Here is a 20,487-nt window from a genome sequence, read left to right on the forward strand (position 1 = left end):
AGATACATTAAAAAGTGTTGACCAGGTACAGAAATTGGCAATATGAGATTTGTATTTCTTTACTCTTAATGATGATGCTTGATACACCTGGGTGTATTTCAAAGGCTGTGATCCAGGATACTTAATACCTAAATCGTAAGAAACACACAGGAGCACTTTGGTAAAATGACCCTCTTTCTTAGAACATACATTTTCCCCATGCTTATTGCAGTCCCCTGATGAGTTAGTCCTTGTGGAGATACAAGTACTCCAGGTCTCAAAGCTCTGTTTTGGCCTAAGACCTAGAGTTAATAACTTGGTCCCTTTCTGTAGTCTCACACCCTACCCTCAGTCCTATAAATCTTACCGTTGCCACAGTAAGAAAAGGCACATCCAAGAAAAGGAAGGATGCAAAGAATATCAACGGTAGTTCCCAGAGTAAATTGAGTCTCAGCCACACATCCCTGGCTTTCTCTTGGCAGTCACATCCTCGCAAGCAGGGCATGGCTCTCACTCTATTGCTGCACTAGCCTCCTGGAGGAAGGGAAAAGGAAGTATTCAGTCCTGCAAAGAGAGAACCTGTCACAGAGATTGAGAGCACTGACACATCGAAAATCCCTACCTTGTGCACCTAGGATCCCTCAAATGCTCTTTGACTCACACATCTTCATGGGAGTGACAGGACAATAGGGCCAACATTGACAGAGATTGGACTGCCACTTCAAACCACCTCTCAGTGATTGGCAAAGGGATAGTGACAGCTGTTGAAGATTATCATCATGAGTGTCTTATATTATAACGTTGGGACACCTGCGTAAAATTTTTATAACTGTGCTATTTTATCTTCTTAATGATCCTTTATCACAGAATTAGTATAATAGCACCTAATGAACTTTGCTTATGGATAGAATAAGAAATAAATATATGGAATATGGAAGAGCTTTGAAAATACAGTGGAATATTTATCTGATATTTTGAGGGTTGGAAACAACTATTTCTTCCAGAAACTCTTTAAAACTCACATTCCTGAATGAAGATCCAAAGTAAGGGAACTGGATGAAAGTGTTTGTTGAGTAGCCAGGGGAACATCGTTTTCAGACAGAGTGGGGAAGAAAAGCTATGATCTCTATTCTGAACCATCTGAAAGGCAGCATCTAGGAGGCTGAATTTTGGAATTGTAATGGTAATGTACCTGAAAAACATTCAAGCTCCTAAAGATAAATATTGGAAATGTGGAAGAAGATAAAATAATCTATGATGATGGAGTTTTATTGAGGTTCAGCTATTTCTTTTAGCTGCTTCCTCATGAGAGATTAGTATAATTCCTCTGTTAAAGGGTTATAAGAACGTAAAAGACTGAATTAGAAAGAGTCTCCTATTGGCAGCCAGATATTGGTGTTGGAGCTGTCAAGATCCCCCACACTTAAGGAGGCATATTATTTGTGTTGTGCCAGGGTGCCCTAGTGGCCAGAGATTTCTTCAGCTACTGCTATGTCATGTATTCTACATTCAAGAAAATTCTCTCTCCTGGCTGCTTGAGAGTCTTCTCCTAGCACTGGCTAAGAGTGGAGGAATCATAGGGCATGTGAAATGATTGCTCTTCCAGCAATTTGAAATTTTACTCCCATTTCCAGAGATTCAATTCATTATTTAAATGGCTGGCATTGTAGTGAAAGTAGTTCTAAGTCTCTGTGGTCTCTTTTTGACTCCAATTTTTCGAGCCTAGATAATTCTTTTCACAGCCTGGCAGTCAGGGGGCCTGAAGGAGGAAAGATTCAATTTTCAGATTTCTTCCAGCTTTCCACTTCAATCCTATTTACCCTCATGTCTCATTTATACCTAGGGACCAAAATATTATTAAATAACCATGGGTTAGTTAGGGGAGGACTATGAGAGGGAGGAGATTATTGGAGGAAATGATAGCCCTAAACCTATATTTCTCAAGCTTTATTGCCTCTGAATCACCTGGAAGCCTTATTAAAATGCAGATTTTCAGCTCCATGGGTAGAAATTCTGATTCAATAACTATAGAATATCTCCCCAAAACTTGAGTTGTAAGAAGCTGCCACGGAATGGTAATGCACTCCTCTCGTATGATAAGAAAAAGGACCATAGATCCATGGACAAACACTGCTTGAACTGGACATAAGGCCTGTTTTTCAGCTTCTTGAATGCATCGTGTTCTTCCCAGCTCAAGCATTATAGAATGCAGTGGCTGAGAACATAGACACTGGAACCAGATGGCCAGGGTTGATGTCCAAGGACTGTGCTGTGATGATGGGTACATTAATTAATCTCTCTGTGCCTCAGTCTCCTCATCCATCAAATATGGTTAATAATCACACCTACATATAAGGAAAGCACTTGGAGCACTGTCTTGCATGGAGTAGGCCCTGGGCAAGCATTTCTATCCTTGTTCCAAGCCTTTGCACCTGCTGTGTAAGGCTGGCACTGTGTTCAGCTGCCCTTCTTTTCTGGGCCCTTGGCCTGTGCATCTGCAGGGACCTGCTGTGCAGCACTCTTTCCCCTGGGAATGTTATTCTCATCTCCCGGACTACATTAGACCCTACCCCATCCACTTCATTAGCTAGATCATCCCACACATCCTGCACATCCTCTTTCTGACATTCCTAGACTTATCTTTATTAACGTTGCCTTTGCTAGGTTGTAAGTCCACGAATGCGTGACCACTTCTGTCGTCTTCACTGTTGCATCCTCTAAACCCAGCATGGTATGGGGCATATTTGTCACTCAATAAATATTTTCTTAAATGGATATATGTCCTGTAAAGAGAGAGAAAGTTGTGGCTTTGAATCCAGGCAGTAGATTTTCTGTCCTTGAGAGTGTCCTTCAAAAGATACTTTAGGAAACAGTGTTTTAAAGCAGTACTTCTCAAACTTAAAGGCTTATGCAAGTCCTCTGGGGATCTTATTAAAATGCACATTCTAATTCAGAAGACTCTGACAGGACCTGGAATTGTACCTTTCGACAAACCCCCAGGTGATACCTGCATGTTGGTTACAAAGCTCCAGGTGGGCATGGGGTTCATTAGAAATTTCTGAGCAAGGCAATGACATGGTCAAAGTAGTAAAGTGAGAAGTGTGGACTGGGGACAGACCAGCAGGTGGGGATACAGGTTGGGTGGGATTGGGGTGGAAAGAAGTGGTTTAACCTAAACTGAGAGATCAGGAGAAGGATGGGCCTGAGCAGGTGGCAGCCCCGACTAATGAGGATAGAGGAACTCTTTTTTGCAGCTGTGGTTTCATGTTGGGTCATCAAGTTTGAGAAGAGTTTATGTTTGTGGTCCCCAGATTTGGCTGCACAATAGAATCACCTGGAGATCTCTAAAATATACTGACGCCTACTCCGAGACATGATTTAATTTTGATATGACCAGGAATCACTGGATTATGTGAATTCCAAACCAAATCCATTCTACCTCTCAGAAAGCCCAGGGGGGTACAGGGGGTAGAGTGTACCAGGAGTGATTTCTGCCTTAGCATTGGGGGAATTGTATCAGGTTTTGTTTGGTCTTGGCTGGGTTCATGATCTAAATCTGTATGACTTTTAAAGCATTCTCAAGCTGTGAACAATCTCTAGCCAGTAGCAAGCCATGCTTCCTATCTTCTTACTCTGCCTCATCGGAGTCTCTCCTTAAAGGATTAATGGTAGTCCCCCATTCTTCTAAGCAAACCAAATATTTATCAAGCTGTGGCCCTGTTTTCATCTTCCTAAATTTTAAGTCCCAGTAATAAATTAGCCAAATGATCAAGAACCATTCTTTGCTACTTTTCTTGCTATTTCCTCTTATTCTTCCTTAAGCCTGTAAAGCAAGTGCCTGCCTGAAGCATCCAATGTTGTATTGCTTAATAATAGCAACAATTTGTTTATTGTGAGGTTCCCAGACCCGTGGAGTTTTTTTCAGTGTACAGATGTCCGACTCATTTCAGCCCTAGTTAGTCAGAATATCTTCATGTTGAAGGGACATTGCAATATTAATAAGTGACTCCATAAATGACTCTTACAAGTGGGCAGGGATGAGAAACACTCATTTAGTGTTTTATACTTTACAGGATGTCTTCTCATACATTTTAGCTCGCTGTTGGAGATCATTGATAATTGTTTGCCTGAGTAGTATTGGAAATCATCTTGGCCACTGCTCTCATAAGCATCACATCTAATGTTTTTACATTAAAGTCACAAATCAGTACTGACTTTCCAAGATTTCTCTCAGACTATTTTTAAAGGGGCTCACTTATATTTTCTACATTTAATAATGTGAATTTCAGACATAAACATAAATAATACAATGTTAATACAAAATATTAAGGATTAATAGAATGTACTCTTGTGTAGCCCTCACCGAGCAAAAATAATCATCAACCTATGACCACTTGTGTTTTGCCTGTACTACCTCTATTACGTCTTCCACCACCAGTGGATTATTTTTGTATAGTTCCTAGATGTGAATATCACTGCCATGAAGGGGAAAAATATGTAGGAGATAAAGCTATTAGCCTGGAAGATAAAATGAGGCATATTCAAAATAGCTGTTCCTGTAACTTTCTAGAAACCATGGAGCTAATGATTAATTATTTGTCAATCTCAAAAATTAAAGGCTTAAGGAGCTCCTTTAACTTTCCTCTCTAAGGGGCAAGCTGGAGAGCAGTGTCATAGTAACAAGAAGGCCACAGGCAAACTGCTGGTGGGAATTGGCAGGAAACTTCATTTAGTGGTATCCTTTGTTCCTGTGTCAAACCTCCTGGAGTTGTGTTTTGAGTTTTCAGTATCAAAGATCAGTAGTGTTTTTAATGCCTAGGTGGTATAGTGCAGTGATTAAGAGCATGGACTCTCGAGTTAGAGTTCCTTGGTTCAAATCCCACCTTTGCTGCAAAAAGTCACTTTAGACTCACTTCAAACTTGCTTTGTTTCAATTTCCTCCTTTCTGAAATGAGATAATATTAGCGCATACTTCAGAGAGTGGTTATAGGGATTAAATGAGAATAGTACACATGGAAGAATGCCACGTACATGGAAATTTATTATTATTATTATTATTAATATGTAAGTTCCTTAAGATCAAGGAACTTGTCTTTTATTATATTAGTGTCCTGCAGTATATAGTCCTTTGTGTGCTGTGATTAGGGCCTTGTTTTCATGTCTGTTTTTTTTTTTTATTGGACAGATGATAAAATCTAGCGGGCAGAAGTCTTCTGATTTCATTAATGAACTTCTAGTGCTTAGCACAACGTCTGGTATATGTTGGGCATTCAGTAATTGTTGCTGAATGAATGCGCAAGTGAACTCCATATCTTTCCCACATCCAGTTCTAATTCCTAAATACTTTATTTCCATTTAGATGAAGCTACAGCATTAATGGATTCTTTGATGGGTCCCGGCCAATTAAGGGGAAAGAAATTGGTCATTTGGAATGTCAAATAAGTCAAAAATCACCTATTCTGGACTTCAGAATTTCTCCTACTCCAAGGCATAATAGCATCACCCTCTCTCTTTACTTACCCCTTTCAAGGACATATGATCCCTTCCTTCTCCCCACAGACCCATCTGTACTTTTGTCCACCCGGGAGGTAGAGGATGGAGTGCTAATTTACTCCTAAATAATGAGGAATCTACTGTGTTTGAGTAACCAAGATTTGGGGCCCAGAACACTGGCCCCCAAAATAGCATTGAAGGCAATATAATGATCTAATGACTTTCTTTGAGAAAGTGACTTAACCTAAATCTCAGTTACCAGCTCTACGAATTTTGGATGTTATCTATTCCCATGCGTTTTTTGAAAAACTAAGTAAAATAAGATGTGTATCTCACATATATGTCCCAAGCCCCAGCCCCGATACACAGAGTACAGGTGCCCTTGTTTTTACAAGCTCCATTGGTGGTGACATGCCCCTGTTAGTGTGTAATTTAAAGCCCATAGATCACCACATAGTCTCAGTACTCAATAAATATTCCTGAAAATTGAGTAGGAGGAATGATAAACACTTGGGCTTGTAGAGATTACAGTTTTCAATCATACTTCTGCCAAACTGAGGAGTTCTGCTGATAAAATTCATAAAAGAAACTTTCAAATCATAGGGAAAAAAAGAGAGATAAAATTCTCTTAATTTCTTTTTTTGTCTCCCATGTGTTTTTTTCCTTAAAATTTGGCACCTTCTGCCTGTCTCTATTAAAACCCAGTATGAGATGAATTTGATTTGGCAAAAAATCAGATTTGGAAAAAGAAACAAACCTAATTCTTTTTAGACCATTTTATTAGAGCCCATGACCATATCCAGACCTGGAAGAACACCACTGGGCTATAAGGAGAGCTGCTGCTCAGAGGTCAGAGCTCTAAGTTGGTGTTACCCACACCTCTCTGTCAGAGCAAATGTTAGTCCAAGTAGTAGCTGATAAGGAAACATTCTCAGTCCACATCTGCCTCCTGTCCCTACTGCCTCTTCTTTCTGGACCAGAGACTGATGTACAATTATAAGGACCTGGAGTTCACAGTACCACCAGCTGAGACTTTTCTTTACCTCCTAGAATGACGCCAGGTGGTAGGTCTATTGTACATGACGAACAGGTGAGGAATGCCCGGCTCAAAACGATGAAGTAAATGGTCTGGAGGTTACCCAGTATGTCAGAGGCAAAGCTAGAATTAGGATCCAGATTTCTCCAACTCCAGAGCCTGCCTGTTTTCATTCCCACAACAAGTTATTTCTTATATCCATAGGCACAGCTAATCTTGTTTGTTTATTAGCAATTCAAGAATTTGAAGGCTGGTACCTCTTAGGCCTGTGGCACAGGCTCTGCATATTGTAGATATTTCACACATTGCTGTCATGTGTGCTATTTCATTGACCATCAGGAGAGTTTGATGACAAAGGAACAGCTGTTCTATTAGTCTTGCTCCATAAATGACTCCATAATGGGCTCTTCATGGGAAGCTCTCCTGGTCATTTGGTCCAAAAGGAGCAAAGAGCAGGTCAAGAAACCTGATTTAAATTAAACTTGCTACATTGCCTTTCCTGGGGAGCCTATACAGTTATAGAATAAAAAGCAGACAAGTTCAAACTCTTATTACTAAAAAGCTATAACTTCAACATGACTTTGCTTCATATCACTGTCTCTTCCTGTCAAACTAATAATAGCTATAATTTATTATGTATTATCCTATTTAATTCTTCAACCATATATGGAAGGAACTGTTACAACCCCATCTTACACATGAGAAAATAAAGGCTTAGATATAGTGCCCAAGATTGCAGAACTATTAAATGGCAAAACCACATGGAATCCTAGGGTCTTAACCACTCATTTATTCAACAATAAACATTTCTGATCACTGTGTTCCAGGTGCTGTGCTAAGTACTGTGTATACGCATAGAGTGGTGAGTGAAACACACATCCCTCCACAGTCTAGTGGAGGAAACTAAAGGCATTGAGCATATAATTATCTAAATGAATATGCAAAATGTGGTATGCGACAGGCAGAAATTCAGAGTACTATGAGAGAAAGTAGTAAGGAAAATCAGAATTCCCCTCTGTCTAGAATATTTTTCTCCTCTTCTCTACTGTTTGCCCATCTTACTAGATGTAAATCCTTCTCTCCTCCACAGAATTTGTCCTGATGCGCCTGCTGGAAATAACCACTCTCATTCTTGAGTTCCATAACCCTGTCTGAATGACTTGCATTCTACCTGTTGGTAAATGTGTTTTGTGTCCCTCTGAAGGAATGTGAAGTCCTTGAGGTCTGAGCACTTTTCAGTTTTCATTCCAGAAGTGCCTAGAAATAAACTAAGGACAGACTAAAATTCGGTAAATCGGTGTCAAGTAAGTGGATGCCAGTTAGAACCTATTTGCTTAAGCAAACCTAGCAAACTTCTCAAAAGAAAGTGGATCTGCCTTTACAACTAAATTTCTTTCATAAATGATTTGTGCGGCTTCTGCAAGAACACACATGATGATGCTGGCTGGCTGCTGGAGATGGAAGATGTGAAACTTAGAGAATCAGATCTGTCTCTGGTTTCCTGGCAAATGTGATTAGAAGGGAAACATATTCCATCCCTTTTATTTATTTGTTTACTCGTTTGTTCATTAATTCACTCATTCATTTGTCCATCAGTCTTTTTGTTTATTATTACTTTTAATGACTTTGTATATGCATCTCATGGGAAGGAAAGGCTATTCAGTTGCTAATTCCTAAAAGGCATTTTCTACTGAAATTTCACATTTCAACAGAGGTCACCAATTGAGGCAATATGTCCATAGGAAATGCAGTAAAGGGTTTCATAGGGTTTTGTTTTGTTTTGTTTTAAACCCGAGAGTCTAATGTTGAAATGCAAAATTGTGGTCATGTGCAATCTTTCAGTGGACTAGATTTCCTCAAGGATAGGACTTAGAATAATTTGAACAGGTTTCTCAAAGTGTGGCCCATGAACTTCCAGCTCAGAATTACCTAGGATGCTTGTTAAAACCCTAAGATATTGTGATTTTGAAGTGGGGACTGGGGCCTCAAAATCTGCGTTTTTAAACAAACTGCGTTAGTAATTCTAAAACATTAAATTTGAGAACCACTATCTGTAGAGACATTTAATTTAACCATGAGCAAATGGATTCCTTAAGAAATGTATAACTTGCATCTACTCTATTGTTCTAGTCAAGTCTATTTTGGTTTTGAAGGATCAATGGCTTTCAGTTATTTTAGGTAAAAAGGGGCTTGTTGGGAAGTCATAACAGGAAATCTCACAAAAGTTCAAAAATAAGATGAAAATTCTATGTAGGCATTATGGAAACCATAAATGCAAACAGGAACTGAGGTTTCTCTCTTCAACTCTCAAAGCCAATGTGATTCCTCCCATCTCTGCTTCTCTGTGTGCATTTGTGTTCTGCCCCTTCTAAGGGGCTTCCTCTGAATCTCTATACCATCATAACTAGCAGATCTGGAGCCCCATAAATGCTGTCCCAGTCTCTGCTCTGCAAAACTTAAGTCAAGCACTCAACACTGACAGACACTTTCCTTCAGGCTCTATATTCAAATTACCAAGTAAGAGAGTTTCGTGGCTCAGTTTGTCTCAGGTTCCACAATACTCAGCCACCTGTGGACCAGCCCCCTCAGATCAGGACCCATCTGGAAAGGGAAGGGGACAGTGGTGCAGGAAGGAGGCAGGAACTGACTACAGGAGCATTCCTCTCAGATAGACGTGGTGGTTGTTCACCTCTGAGATTGACTGTCCGGGACACCCAAGCTTGGCTGTTTGGGAGAGAATTCAGAACATAACTTATTCCCTCCCTTATGTTTCCACCAGTCTCTCTATGTGCTGACCTCTAGGCAGAGGAATGGCAAAACCTCCCAACGCAAAAGCCATCCCCTTTTCACTTCAGAGCTTCAGATTGGGAAGAGAGCTGTTGTAAATTCAGTAGAAAAATAGAAAAGGAAAATGAGGCTGCAGGGAATATAAATGCAGTCAAATGACACCTTCGTATAGAATCAAAACTGGGAAGAGAGAGAAAGCACTCACCCTGAGCATGATCTGGGCCAGATATTATACTTCAAACAAACAAAATATGCAGTTTGCGTGTATTGAATTCTTATCAAAATCCCTTGCTATCATTGCTATCAATAGTCTATCACAAACAGTGTTGTCTTAAAAAAAATAAAAAAAAATTTAACATACCCCAAAAAATCAAATAAACAAAAAAAGCAAACAAAATAAACAAATGTAGATTTGATGCATGAAGTTCTGTCCTTTGTACCTGAAATCCACTGTTATGCTGTCTTAGTTTGCATCAAGTAGTTGCTTTAAAGCACTATTAACATCCTTCTTTCAACAGTCAAACTACGTTACCATAAGTAAATTCTGTGGCTCACATGGATATTCATAATGATTTATTGTTAGCCTTGGTGGCAAAAATCCGTGTTTCTTTGGATGCGAATGCTCTTTCTTTTCAAATTGTTTTTACTTCTGGCTGGTTTCTTTCTCATATCTCTAGAATTCTCTGCAGACAATACAATGCAATACAATATAGTCCTTATTTGCCTGTAGAGGTGAGTGAGTTCCCTTTCAGAAATCCAGGTACCTAATTAAGAGTTTATTTTTAGACTTTCAATGTACTTTGTATGAAGAAATAGAGTAAATTAGTTTCGATTTAACTGGTGTGTTACTTTAAGTTTATTAAATTATTTTCTACAATTTAATAGAATAATTATTGTTCACTTCCTTGACTTCGGTCCCATTTTAATATGATTCTTAATTAGAGTGTGGTTTCAGGAGATTTTCGCTCACTAAGTTAGCTGATATGATGGTAGATTTATAAAGTATTTAATTTGTATTACTATAACAAAGCATAGAGTTAGAAGTGGAGTTAAATGTTAGGATCTTAATATGTCAATTTGTAACTCCAGATTTTATAAGAACATCAAATAATTTGTGTATGATAATAAATCAATGAAATATTAAATTCTTGTTCAAAATGAAGTAGATGGCTCATGGTTTAGACAAACAACTTTTAAGTGTTCCGTAATAGAAAGGTCATCACTGGATATTCTGCTAATCTCTTTAAGTTCCTTCAAAATTAAGCTGCTGCATGGAGATGGTTCAGATAGAGTATCTACTGAATGATGTGTTTTCAATGATAAGGAATAAAACATCCAAAAAAAGTATGCTAGGAATGATAGATTCTCTGCCATTTGAGATTTTTCCAAGTTAAATTTAATTTGCTCTAATACCTAAAATATGCATATCATAACTTTATTTAGAGACCTTATGGATGATAACCAAAGTAGGAATGTAGATTGTGTGAATGAAGTGACAAGTTCTGTGGTATGTTAATTTCTAACTTGAGCCCACAATATCCTCTCCCATTGCTAAATGACCGCAACACTTTTTGAACTGATATTTGATTATATTCAGTTTAGTGCTTGGTAATAATTCTGTCTTGAGCTTCTCTCTAATTTGATCATGTGTAGTGAAAAGAGCTTGACCTTTAGAATCTAACGTAATTCGATAGACTCCTGTTGTTTCCACTTCCTAGTTGTATGTTATGAAATTTACCTAACCTCCCTAAGACTCTATATGCTCGTCTTTAGCATAGATATACATGTAGCATCTGTAAGACAACTTATTCCTAGGGCTTTCTTATCCTACTTGAAGAGGCTAGCTCAGTAATAGTTGCTCAACATGTGATAATTCCCTCTTTGTCCTCCATTTTGTCTCCCCTGAGTAAGTTGTAGGATCCATGAGTACTCAAGCTTAAGCCATAGATTTATTAATTTTATAAACAAAAGATACTTAGAAGTAAGTGTGTGTGTGTGTGTGTGTAGAGAGAGAATGAGAGAGAGAGAGAGAGAGAGATTGACTTGCTTCTGGCAGAACAATAATAGGAATTTAGTAAGTATATATTTTGTTACATTGCATGGAATATGAAATAAAATTATACATGACCAACAAACTCCTACTTGGTCTTGGACTTTATGGATACCTATCTTTTCCCACCCACCTTTTCCCACACCAAAATTCAGAAGCAATTGAGAGTCAAAGCAGAGGAAAATCAAAATATCAGCTGATTCTCAACCCCAGAATTAGACAGGCTTACCTACCTGGCCACAGTCCATGTTGGACACCTAAAAACTTAAACGAGCATGACTGAGAACAATTCAGAATGTGTGCACCCTCTAAGCAGATATATCCTGAAGAAAGAGAAGGAGAGAGAAACAAGAGTCACATATGTTCACTTCTTTCTCCCAAAGTCATGATTTAGATGACTCATCCTTCCCAAAGGAGACGCAAATGAGGGAGGTGGAGAGAATTCAGGGACAATTAGGGCTGTGGAAATGGATCTCCCTGCCCTTGGAAGGAAGCATCAAGAGGGCTCCACCCTCACAGTCCATTGCTCCACAACTGTGTGAACTCCAGTCCTACCTTCTATTGCTTCCTTTAGTCTCCTCCAGAGACCCTTGCCTCGTTTCTGACCAAGCTTGTTCCATCTTGTTTAAACTTTCACTTGCTTTTCACTTGCTGCTTCTCCCTAAAATATTCTTTTCCCAGCTCTTTGCATGAGTGTCTTTTGATCAACACTTTGTTTTCAGTTCAAATATCATGCCTCAGAGAGTCTTTCTCTCACAACCTTATTAGAAATCACCTTCCCTTGCTCATTATATCATGTTATTTTCCTCATAGCACTTACCATTCTCCCAACTAGGAAGTAAGCTCTGTGTCTTGTTCACTGTTGAAACACATTGAATAGTGACTGCCACAAAGTAAGTGCCAAAATAGTTATTGAATGAATGATAACAAATGAATGTATCCTTGGTTCAGTAAACCTTTTTGTAGGGTTTATTATATACCAAGTTTTGTGCCAACTGCTAGTAACATTAAGATGAATAAGATGAGGTTACTTTAATTAAGGGGTTTTTCAGTAGGGGATTCAAGTATGGAAACATATTTGTTCTATAACAGGAATGAGCACAGGGTATTAAGCAGACAAAGAAGAGGGAGTCTTGCTCTAGTTAAGTGGTCAGAGGAGGGAAGATTTGGTAGATCAGGAGTTTCCAAGTAAACATGGAGTACAGGTTTCTCAGAGATAGAAGAAGGGATGTGTGTGCAGAAGGTTGGCAGCACCAGGGTACATTTTAATTAAGTAAATTACAGGCAACTCGTGATGCTTGGGATGCATAATGCATATGAAGGAGTGATAAGAATTAGGTTAGAGAGATACGCAGGAGCCAGTTCATGAAGAGATTTATACCATTCTAAGAAGTTTGGACATTATCTGGAATTCTGATAGATAATTTAAATTTTAAGGGTGAGTTTGATAAAATCAGATTTGTATTTTAGAAAAAAAATAGTACAGAAAATAATGAGGTTAGACAGCATTGGAAATGAGTGGGAAAATTATGAGGCTATTCAATTATCTGGGAAGAAATGGGGACAATCTGTTTTCTTGAATAAAAATATGTGAATCATAGGTAAGCATATAAATTACCATAACTCAACATTGTTTAATAGCGTGTCTTCATGACCTGATGTGTGGTGGGTTTTTCACCCATCATGTGGAGTTCATGTAACTGGATGATTATGCAAACCCTTTCTCCTGCTCAAGGAAGTGCTAAGAGAAAACAAAAACAGTAAGCAACTGTCAGAACTCCAGGATGAAGCAAACTCTTCCTATTCACTTCTCTGAGTGTGTGCTTCCAAGGAGTAAAATGAGCCCGAAGACAAAGAGGATCTCACTAATTCCCCACATTACCATCTGTTCTTATCAGGACCAGCAACATAATTTGCAAGGTCCGGAGCAAAATGAAAATGTGGGTGTCTTATTCAAAAATTACTAAGAATTTCAAGACAGCTGCAGCAGAGCTTTAAACCAAGAGCCCCACTGAACCTGGGGCCCCCATGGGCCCACACAGGTTATATGCCCATGACACTGGTCCTGGTCCTTATTGGTTATCTCTAGGGGCCAGGATCCTAACTGACTTTGAGATTTGATTCTTGGGAACAGCTGCCATATCCAATCACTAACACATTAACCCAGATTATTAGATTACAATGTTATTGGACTACATTCTTCTCATACTCAGCTGAGAGCATTCAAGGATCGGAGGGATGGAGGGATTAAGGGCAGGGTGAGGAAGGGTCACAGGGAGTGAAGCAGAACAGGTAAGAACACATCCTCTGGACCCAGACTGCTTGAGTTTCAAGTCCTCTCTATCACTTATTGGCACCTTGGATGACGTTCAAAACCTCTCTGTGCCTCCATTCTCTGACCTGCAAAAAGGAAATGATAAGAGTAACTGTTTTAGGATCGTTGAGAGGGTTGAGTTGATTCATGTAAAGCACTTGGCAAGTAAGTGAAATGTGGTAAGTGCTTGGGTCACTTTTCTTATTGTTTTGAAGATTATATTCTGGAGAATAAACCTTGCTTGGTTCCATGTAGTACAAATATTACCATTCAGGGTGAGGTTTGCCATTCAATGAGCAGAAATTATTGATTTCATTATAGTTGAATTTATCAGTCATTTACTTTATGATTTTCATTTTTGTGTTTTAAGATATTTTTTCCTGTTCAAAAGAGAGCTATTACCCTATCTTTTCCTTTGGTAAATTTTACATATATCTTTACTAATTCATTTTTAAGTATGATATTAGATAGGAATCTAATTTTTTTTTTCCATTGGGGACACTGACCTCCTTTTTTATCTTTCCTCTCACTCCAATATACCCAAGGATCCAGCCACTCTTGTCTCCCTTGCTCTTTCTGGAATTTGGCTCTGAGCCTTTGCAATACTATTCACTCTGCCTAGGCTTGTCTTCTCTTAGATATTATATAGATGACGCCCAAACTTCTTTCATGTTGTTGCTCAAATAGTCCCTTCCTGTTGAGGCTTTTGAAGTTTAAAATGACAACTCTCCTCCACTCCTACCACACATGGATGCACACACTCCCTAGCACCCCTTTCTACACTTTGTTTTGTTTTTGGTTTTTGCACAGCATTTAATTGCATATGAAACACTAAATATTTGACATTTATGTTTTTACTGTCTTTCCCTTTCCACTAGACTGTAAAGTCCATGAGGCCAAGAATAACGTTTTTTCTTCTGTTTTGCTGTATTCCTAATTTCTAGAATGGTATCTCCTCCTTAGAGGATTTCAATATTCTTCTTCCAGAGCAATTTAGATCGCCTTATCAACAGTTATGTCTTGGGCTCTCTTCCGCATAGAATAGTGTGAATTCCAGCTCCACACATACACACATAGAGGCATCTGGATAGGAAATCTCTGGGTGACTTCTTTCATCTTTTTCTGTTCCTTCTAGAGTCAAGGCCAAGAGAGAAAAGCATGCCCACTCTTTCTCTCTGTCAGAGCAGGTTTTTCCCTAGTCCACACACCAAGGGACTCAGGCTTTATTTGTCTGTGTGTGGAGGGGCTTGTGTCTGACCAAACCTTGCCCTGTGCTCTGGCAGTGGGCTTTGTCTCCTGTTTACTGATTTTTTACAGGCATTAAAATCCAGACTTTCACCACCAGCAGTGGAGAAATTTCCCCAAGGGCTAGTGCTCCAGAAATTTCCCTTAATTTCTTACATTTTTAGCCATGCTTTATAGAATATTTTAAAAATCATTTCAAAGAGAATTGCAAAGGAAACAAAAAAGAAAAGGAAGAGGAACCTGTAGGACATGTCAACCAATTATAACCCAATTGACAATTGGGACCCAAATTGTAACTCAATGACAGTTGGGTATTTATGAGTATTTTAGGTTAATTGGTATTAGTATTTCTATATATGGTAGTTGTTCCTATGGTTATGTTTAAAAGAGAGCCTTTATCTTTTATAAATCTATTCTGAAATATTTACAGATGAAATGATAATATGTCTCAATATTCTTGAAATAATTTGTGTGTGTGGGAGTGGTTAGGGGTATAGATGAGAAATATTGGCCCATGTAATTATTGAAGCTGATGGACCAATACATTGGGTTCATTTGATATATTTAAAAACTTCCAAAATTAAAAAGATAAACATTTGAAACTGAATTAAAAAACAAACTTCTCCAGCATTCAAGTTTCTTTGTGATGGCAGAGTTTCTGCAGATATGTAGTCTGCCTTATTGCTAGAAACTAATGTCTCCAACTTCCCATTCAAGAAAAACAATGTTTTTTAGATGGCTATATAGCCAGCCCTGGTGGTCTAGTGATTAAGATTTGGTGCTGTCACTACTGCAGCCTGGGTTCGTTTCCTGGTCAGGGAACCACGCCACTCATCTGTCACTTGTCATTCTGTGGCAGCTGCATGTTGCTGTGATGCTGAAAGCAATGCCACCAGTATTTTAAATACTAGCAGGGTCACCTATGGTGGACAGGTTTTAGCGGAGCTTCCAGACTAAGACACACTAGGAAGAAAGACCTGGCCACCCACTGCCGAAAAAATTGGTCATGAATAGCAGGAGATCATTGTCTGATACAGTGCTGGAAGATGAGAGGATGGAGCCAAAAGACTGGCAGGGTTTTGCTCTGCTGTACGCAGTGTTGCTAGGAGTGTGAATCAACTCCATGGCACTAACAACAAAGATGGCTATATGTTCATCTGGTCATGATTTTCACTCATTCATCCTTTTATTTATTCAACAATCATTTGTTATGTGCCTTCTAGGTTTTAAGCACTACAATAAGACTTGGAGAGGCTCACTGTCTGAAGGCACAGAGAGACAAGAAGACAAAAAGATGCAACATGACCTTTGTAGATCCACGGAAGCATGAGGAGGGCTGCTTGGCTGAGGGTGGGGTGGAAAGACATTTTGAAAGAGGTTCAGTCTCAAAGGAAGCATAGGGGTTATCTAGATGAAGAGAGAGAGATAGTACACTTAATCCATCCCCTACACTAACCTGTCTACTAACGTTTTTATGTGTTACCAGATTCCAAACCCTGAACTAACTACTTTACATTCCATTACCTGATTATTCATCTTCAAAGCCCCAAATAAGGTATTCTAATTATTTCTCTTTGAGACACCAGAAGATAAGTAATTTTCCAGAGTTCACAGACCTGGGATTCCAGACTCACTGATTCTAAAAAGTCACGTTGTTATATCAACACTAAGCCAAGAAAGGAATTTGTAAAGCCAGTGACTTTATGTTGGTGCTACAAAATAATGAAGACAGCAAGATATGCAATAACATGTACCTCATGAATAGAAAGGATGACTAAGAGTCTTTGTCTACCTTGTGCTAGAATTTGTAGTTAAAAATTAAAAAAAACTTTATTTTAATTGGTTTGCCTTCACAGAGTTATTTTCCTTTAACTTGTCTTGCCACTATCCCTAAAACAAAACCTTTAATATCACAACTGATATTAATGTCTGAGTGATTCCCTGCGCCTTTCATTCAGAGACACCAGTTTTTACATGTAGACACATCCTAGAAAGATGCAAAGAGTTGCAGAAACCAAGATTTGTGTGGTTGAGCCGCAGTGAGTGGTGGTTTAGGGGAGGAAGAATTTTCCCTTCTTTCCTTCTAGGTTCTCCAGCTGGTCTAATAATTAAATTGACATAAGACAGCTTAACAGGAGAAAGACAAATTTAATTTTGTATGTACAGGAGTCCCATAAAAATATGAGACTCAAAGAAGTGACCAATTTTATACCTTTTAGACTTAGAAACAATATATTTATGAAGAATTGACAAGATAAAGGGGTTTGGTCTTGGGGTAGTAAATTGGAAGAAGTAACAAGGTTTGTTTGTACAGCACTCTCAGCCCTAAATTCCTTGTCTCTCGTGATAAGGATGCCTTCTGCCCTCCTGGTACAGGGAAGGTACCCTTCACATGCGAGATTTATCTCCTGCTTTTGGGGGCACAAAGTAGGGTCAGAGCTTACCCTGGCTGTTTTTCAAATACCATTAATTCAAAATAATCAATATGCCAAAGTGGTATATTTTGGGGTGTCATTTTCTGCTTCCCTTCGTGATTCATTCAGAACACGTCAAGCTCTGTATATCAAATGGCCAAGCGATACACTTCACTCTCCTCTAAGAAGAATGGAGGAACTGACAATCTGAAGTTGCTAGCTATGCATGCCTGAGTTGTCCTCATTGTGCTATGACATGTAAACTTGACCTGGAGACCTTCTGTCCTCTAGCTGTCAGCACAATGCCAAGCATGAATAGCATCCTTTATTCCTATGAGTATATAAAGCATTAATAGGTTAGGGCAACATGGATTATTTAAAAGGGTCTTTATAATATATAGTTCAGTATTCATGCTTAACAATGATGACAGCCTCTTGAGCTTCTATCTTGGATGACATCTGTGCTCCCCAAAACCTGTCTGTATACAGTGCGGTATGGTGTTACAGTACATTTCAGTCAATGCTGATAAAGTGCAACGCATTAGGGAGCCTTGTAGCAGGCAGCCACTAGACATTTCATCTGCTAAAATAAAAAGGGGTCAGGATAGGGGGAAAAATAAATCCCTGTCATTTCAGCACACATTGGCAAGAAGAAAAGACCCGTGCAACTCATCATTATAAATAGTGTTGTTAACCCTCCTCGTTTATAGTATACATTTCCAGTTATACTCATTATGATGTACTTAGCTATAGGGCAGTTTGCGTTTTTTAAATGTGTGGAGAGCAGTAGTGATTTAGCTAGTGCTCATTTGTTTTCTATTGCTTGGTTAAGCATGCTGCATTGTCTTTTTCCTCTTTTACATAGTGGATGAATAAGAAATGCTAGCTTTAAATTGTGCTAAATCAGTAGTCCCTTGCCCTGGAGATTTTTTAAACACACCAATACTTGAGCCCTATCCACCAGAGATTCTGTTTTAAATGGTTTGAGTTGAGGGAGCATTAGGAGTTTGTAAAAGGATCCCTTGAGATTCTAATATGCAGCCAGGGTTAAGGACCACATGAATTGAGTAGACATGGAGAGCAGCTGAAGGTGACTTCAGTTCTGATATTTAGAGAGAGAAAGGGCCAGGCTCAAAGACCTTCACTGCTTGATAAGGTTAGTGCTCCAGATTGGAGACATTTTAAGAGCACCAGTGGTTGAGGATAGGAAGTAGAGGTAATTGGAGATAGTCCCTGGAAATTAGAACTATTGCATAGACTTCAATGAGTGTGTGGTGCCTACGAAAGAGAGGAAATGTTTACTTGCCTTGGCTGTCATCCTTGATATTTTATCCAGATATAAAATGAGTGGCTTCTTCTGAAATCTGTGGTAAGGGCTTGCATTTAAAGAATTTTAAGTTCAGTGGTTAGTTTTATATATATATGTATATTACGTTTACAAAATGCTTTAAATTCCATTTAATTAGGCATTCCCAACAGCTGTCTTGTGGCTTGACTCCACAGTATTATCCACATAGGACAAGCAAAATTGAAGCTCTGAAAGGTTAAGTGCATTGACCAAGGTCATTTAGCAATTCAATAATGAGCTGGGATTAGAAATCAGAGCCCTGGAGGTCTTGTCTGTTGCCAGAGCCATGAATTTGGCCTCTGTTGCAAAGTGAATGATGATTATGAAAATTTAAGAATACAGAATACATTTTTTTCAGGCAGTGTTTCAAAATGAAAAGAAGTGTGTGGATATCCTGGAGACTATTTTCAAAGTTTCTGGGAAGTTTAGCAGAAAAGCTTTGCAATTGTGTTCAATTTCATCCATATATAGATAAGGTTTTTGGCTCAGTGTGCATTTTGAAGCACTTGGTGGTCTAGGCTGGGAGGGAATTCTGGGAAAGGAGGCTGCTCTTGAGGTATCAGCTCTATATAAGGAACACCAAGACGAATAGGAAGGAAGGATATGAAAACTTCCTACTCATACTTCTTCTAGGGCATTGCATTTTTCACCACTTAAGCCCTCCATTTCTCCTTGAACAAAGAGAGAGCATGCTGGATTGGTGGCTTTTGGATAATAAATACAAAGTTTATACTATCATTGCTGAATGCTTCTAAAACTATGGAGAACTTCTGCATTCTTATCCATCCATCAAATTTCACTTGTGCTTCACTGGGGAGATTTAATAATGCATGTATGTACATTGCAGTCTAACACATAACACCTAGGTGCGTCGCCTACGTATAGCAGACGCCAGATAAATATTTATCGATGATGATAACACTGTATGTGGTAAGTGCTTCCCTGTGAGAACTCAGAGTCACAGTATCTATTTCTCTAAATTTAAGTGGGAGATAGTTGGGCTGGTGGTGAATCCTGGTTTATATCTTTTCTAAAAAGGAAATGGACTCTGTTTAAATCTCAACAATGGTTGTGAGTAAACTAGAAAGGGGTATTCTCTTGTGTGTAATTAGTCAGTAGAGAGAATGTACTTTTTAGGGGATTTAATGTTGAAGAAACTTGGCTGCCTAATATTGTATCGTGATCCCTGTCTGACTATAGAGTTGACTTAGAAACAGACTTCTTAATGATCATCTGGAATTTTTGCCAAGTGAAAATTTTCTCCTTGTATTCATGCTCCACTTTGATTAAATGCCAGTTCTCTTTAGTTATTTAGCATCTACTTGTGATGTTTCTATCATAACAACACGTATAAAGTAGCTCCAGTTGATTATTTTGAGGTAAGCCCTATACTCTCCTTGTCCTTTAATTTTTAATTTAATGATTCATGAGCAAGTGTGCTTGGGGCACAAAACAGTCGTCTTCTGAAACATGAGCAGCTGTCCCAAGCAGAATTCTGTGGCAAGAAATAAAAAAGTCCAGTGGTCAGATTGAAGAGATAATTTTAAGAACAGCAGTGCAGTTTACCTTTTCCACACATTGGAAATGCAACCCTACGCTGCAGTGAGAAACGAAATGTGCTTGTTTCTTGCATTCACATGGAGGGGCAGTCTTCTTCCCAATGGATCATACAATTTTTCACACCAACTGAGGCACTTCTGAAAGTGAGTGGATGAGCTATTAATATTTAAGTCAGGATAACAGGCATTCATCAGGACTGCCCTGAACCAACGGGACATTTACACACCCTGTCCCTTCTTCTCCAATGTTATGAGAAGGTGG

The 20,487-nt window shown here is 38.8% G+C and overlaps 1 protein-coding gene across 3 annotated transcripts in view; it reads left to right on the plus strand.

Annotated features, from left to right (window-relative positions):
- Positions 1-20,487, plus strand: part of THSD7B (thrombospondin type 1 domain containing 7B) — a 795,232-nt gene that overhangs the window by 440,596 nt on the left and 334,149 nt on the right. The window lies entirely within an intron of this gene.

Source organism: Equus przewalskii, chromosome 17 (genome assembly GCF_037783145.1).
Source record: "Equus przewalskii isolate Varuska chromosome 17, EquPr2, whole genome shotgun sequence".
Classification (NCBI taxonomy): Eukaryota; Metazoa; Chordata; class Mammalia; order Perissodactyla; family Equidae; genus Equus; species Equus przewalskii.